Source organism: Cavia porcellus, unplaced genomic scaffold (assembly GCF_034190915.1).
Source record: "Cavia porcellus strain 051 isolate PalLab524CR breed Dunkin Hartley unplaced genomic scaffold, mCavPor4.1 scaffold_1, whole genome shotgun sequence".
Lineage (NCBI taxonomy): Eukaryota > Metazoa > Chordata > Mammalia > Rodentia > Caviidae > Cavia > Cavia porcellus.
The window spans coordinates 163,335,060-163,339,542 of NW_026947484.1; the positions used below are offsets into that span (position 1 = coordinate 163,335,060).

At 50.7% G+C, this 4,483-nt stretch overlaps 1 long non-coding RNA gene across 2 annotated transcripts; it reads right to left on the reverse strand.

The window, feature by feature from the left end:
• Positions 1 to 322: 322 nt before the first annotated feature.
• On the reverse strand, positions 323 to 4,143 carry LOC106025528 (uncharacterized). Of its 2 annotated transcripts, none has more exons than XR_010050867.1 (3): positions 2,891 to 4,143; positions 1,110 to 1,966; positions 323 to 965 (listed from the first exon to the last, which is right to left on the reverse strand). It is a non-coding gene; the product is annotated as an uncharacterized LOC106025528 (long non-coding RNA). The 2 variants fall into 2 exon arrangements; XR_002788978.2 differs by having other exon boundaries at positions 1,110 to 1,574; positions 1,710 to 4,143.
• Between the last annotated feature and the right edge of the window lie 340 nt (positions 4,144 to 4,483).

The window sequence follows — 4,483 nt, forward strand, 5'->3', positions numbered from 1 at the left end:
GTCCCGTGTCCCGGTCTCCAAAAGGACACAGAGCTTCACGAGCTCCTACTGAAAATGGTCTGGCGACTCAAGTGGCAGCCTGGTGCGGACCTCAGGGATGATAAGACTTCTAGACATTGTCTTCCTGCGGGGTAGTGGAGAATGGGAACTTTCCAGGAAGACAAACCTGATTCCTACTTCAGGGGCTCAGGGTGTGTCATTTGGGCTTTCTGCTTCAGTTGCCCTGGGGCAGAACTGAGAGGTTAAAAAGTAAGGATGCTTGATTCCATGCTGGCAGGTATCACAGAATAACGTGGTCGTGGTCGGGGACTTGATTGTGCAGAGGTCAAAGGGTTGGCCCGCCGCTCCTTTTCTAGTGAAGAACTCGCCACGCTCAGGTCTCCTACTTTTTGGCCAAGGTCTTCCCAAGACATCAAGCTAGGGTGTCAGAATACTATTTCCTGGCCAGGTGTGGTGCCGCACACCTGTAATCTCAGCATCTGCAAGGCTGAGGCAGGAGGCTCCTCATGGATTTAAGGGCAACCTGAGCTCCATAGTGAGTTCAAGGCTAGCCTGGAATACATAGTGAGACCATGTCAACAACACACAAAAGGAAAACAAAAGAATTCCTCACAGTGTTTTAATTAATGCAGCGAGATAAATCCCCAGAGTGAGACAGCCTGCTGTGTTTTCAGAGGTGGTAAGTCAGTCCAGAGCAATCCGACTTTCCTCTAAAACCTGACCGATGGCAGGGAAGCACCTTCGGGCGGTCATCTCATTACCTGCTTCAGAAGATACCACCAATCAGCTCTTGCATGCAGAGCTCATGGCTTGGCTTTATTAATCCTACTCTGTTGCTGGTTAATTACAGGAACCACAGAAGCCTTCAATTAGATTAAAGCCATAGTAAAATACCTTGTTCTGTATATTGAGTGTTTCTAGAACACGCTGATGTTTATCTTTCCAGACGTTGCTTTGTTGACAACCTGTAAAATAATTAAACCGGAGAATCAGATTGTTTGTATATGTAATTTTTGTGACAAAGTCCCGCCATATATTCTAGGCTGGCAAAAAAAAAAAAAAAAAAAGTTTAGCAAATTTAGGCAAAAAAAAAAAAAAAAAGAGCAAACCTTAACCACTCACTGATGGGGGCTGTCATCTTCCATCCCTTCGATAGCCCTGAAGTGAACCTTATGATTCTCTTCTCTCACAGTAGGACAATGGAAGGATGCAGCACTGCAGTGTCTAAGCTCGGGCCCTGAGAGGGAGAGGCCAGGGGTGATGGGATATGCGTGCGCCCTCTTCTCAGCACAGTGCTGGCCTCGCTGTGAGTGGAATAATCGCAAGTGGGTGATGCCGTGGGATGTGAAGTGAGCTCAAGAGCACGGAGGAAGCCGGTGTGCAGATGCCACGTGAAGCACGTGTTCCGTGTGTGTGGTGGTGCAAATAAAGACCAGTCTGGGGTTTCTCAGTGACCATGGGTGGAACTATGAGTGGGAAGTAAGCTTGCCCAAGAGGAGCGCAGCAGTTCTTTGAGATCAGGCCCCAGCACCCCAGAGGGTGAGGCGGGCTTACAGTGGAATGGCTCCGGAAGCCTAGGAAAAAGTGACAACAAAACTGGGGTGTGGGGAGGAGGGCAAGCTGCCCTGGAAGTGGGCCAAGGGGGGCTCAAGAGGCAGAGGAAGGGGGCATGGTGGGATGGAACTATCATGCGAGACGGGAGGCCCCACCTGAGGACCGTGTTCCATGGCAGGCCTTGTGATCTGTGCTCAATGGGGTGATCCTGATGGCTCCATGGGGCCATCAGGATGGGTGTGGCAGGTCACAGCTGGAGTCCCAGGCCTCAGTGGCTGAGGCTGGAGGATTGCAAGCTTGAAGTTGGCCTGGATGGCTTAGCGAGACACCTTCTCTTCCCCCAGAAAGGCCAGGGATGTCGCTCAGTGGTAGAGAACTATCCCAACACGTGGCTTGGGTTCAATCTGCAGCGCTGTAGATGAATGAACAAACCAGTGACTGGACAAATGGATGAGTGAATGGAATTGGGCCGGCTGTGTGCATCACACACAGTTCCACCCAGAGCAGCCAGCCCCACAGGGTGCTGGGATGGCTCTGAGAGAGGACTCGGCCATCATCCTGTGGGATACGCGTTCAGCCAGAGGTCTTCAAATGGGGCTGTGTCACAACACACAGAATCGCAGGTCCAGGAGTGAGAGTCAAAGTAGCTGGGGTCCCATGTGAGTGACCTGTGGGGAACTTTGTCCTTCCTGTCCCCAAAGGTCGGGGCTTATGAAGGACCAAAGGCTTGGTCCTCCCAGAGGAATGTATGTGTCCCATTGAATCAGAAAGTGGAACTGTCACCTTGGATCCCTTGTCTCCAGGGCCCCCAAGGCAGGAGTCACTGTGCTGGAGGTGAGGTCCATGCTCAGCAGGAAGAAGAGGACAGGACCAGGAGGAAGTTGTGCAGAACCCAGTAGGTGTACGTGGGCCTTTCTGGTACTCCCCAAGCCATGGTGCTGTGCTGGAACGTATGGGCCCAAGGCCTGTGGGAACTGGGAGTCCTCAAAGGCTACAGACCAGGCCCTTCAGAGCCATGGCTGAGCGCAAGGGAGTTAAAATGCGTAGCAGGACCAGAGGATGAGGGCCACCTGTGGTCCTAAGACCAGTAGCCAGGAGCCAGCTGTGGTGCTGGTGAGGGCACTAGTGCTGACCCAGCCCTGTTGCCTTTCTGCCTGGGGACTCCCAAGAGGGCGAGGCTTTCTGGAGTCTCTGCCCTAGGTGGACTCTATCTGCCTTTCCTTTGTCCCTCCTCCGGCCCTGTCCTTGCTGGTGTTTTTCTCAGTTAACCTCATGTCTAACCTCGTGTTTGAACCACCCTCTCCACTTCCCCAGGACCTAGCCAGGGCACACTCACCGGCGAGCTGCTGGTGGGGTCAGGGCACCTGAGGCAGCGATCTGCACTTTGGCCACATCTTCACCATCACATCACGCACAGCCTGCGACACTCGAGCGGGTGCTGTGATTTCACGTCCACCTCGGAGGACGCTGACCGTCAAGTTAGCAGGAACACGGTGCATAGATGGCTGGGCGGTGCTGAAATTCCGACTGAGGTCACGTGGCCGCCAGGGCACCTCACCTGCCCAGCGCAGGCACTGCAGCTCACAGCAGAGCAGGCATCTTGCTAGCATGGAAGTGGCCGAGAACACGGGAGGCAGATTCTCTAGATGCACAGCCTGGTTTTTCCTGAGTAAGATCCCAAAGACTGCACCTGTAGTTCCGATTCCTGACAGAGCCGTGTGTGTGTGTGTGTGTGTGTGTGTGTGTGTGTGTGGGGCTGTTCTCGGGGCTGTGCACGCTCAGTACTAGTGTAAACAGAATGTACTGGGGGCATTCCTAGGCCCGCGTGCATAGAAGCCCTTTGCTGTTCACCGTGTTTCTTTTGCTGAATTATATGTGAAGTGGGTATCTGGAGGACTTTTATTAGGCATAACCTTAAGGTAAAAGAAATTTATAGATTCCTCCCCCCTACTACGTTTAATAATTTTCTTTTGTGTTAGTTACTTTTCTCTCGTTGCTGAGACAAAATGCCTGGAATGAAGGAAGGAAAGATTTATTTAGCTTACAGTTTGCAGAGGTTTCAGTCCATTACCAGCTGGCTCCCTGGCAGGGTGGCACATGGCAGAGGGGTAACCGTTCATGGCAGCAGAAGACAGCAAAAGCAGCAAGAGCAAACGGGGGACCAGGCCTCTTTTCTCCTTTTATCTTTTCAGACTGCTGGGATTAGAACAGTGCTGATCTAATCAGTGGATTGATCCAGCCATCACAGCCTTAATCCTAGCACTGGTAGTCGCTGCACCGCACTACAGACCGGTCACACATTCTGGACTCAGCTAACTCTGCAAAAGCCTGCCCCCACCAGGCTTTGGGGGCATATCCAGACATAAGCCATGCTAACTTTTAATCAGTTATTTTGAATAAGTATTTTAGACAGCCTACTGTTTGCAGGGTGCTGGGCAGCAGAAAGGGTCTCATTCCTGTAAGTCCAGTCACTTCCTCTCCTTAGATGAAGCTGATTGGATAGGTTAGGGAGGCTGTAGCAGCCAAAGGTTAGTTTAGATTCACATATTTTGGAGGGAAATCGTTAAAGAAAGAGTGAACATTTGTTGAATATTCCATTTCTAGTATGACAATATTGATGTAAAGAGTATCAAATTAAGGGCTGGGGATTTAGCCCAGCAGCATAAGCACCTACCTTGCAAGCAGGCAGTCGTGAGTTCGATTCCCTGGTACCGATAATAATGAAAAAGACAAAAAAAATCATCAAATTAGATACTTCAGAAGACTTTGAAACATTTATCTGTATAAAACCTGGAGTAATGAGAAAGAACCATTTGTGCTGACCCCTTTGACCTTTATGTACCCTAAGCTCTGCTTCTCTTAGTGGGCATGACCCTGTGGATTCATTTGCTTGTTTTAAACCACTCTCCTGCTGAGGAATCTTCTTTTA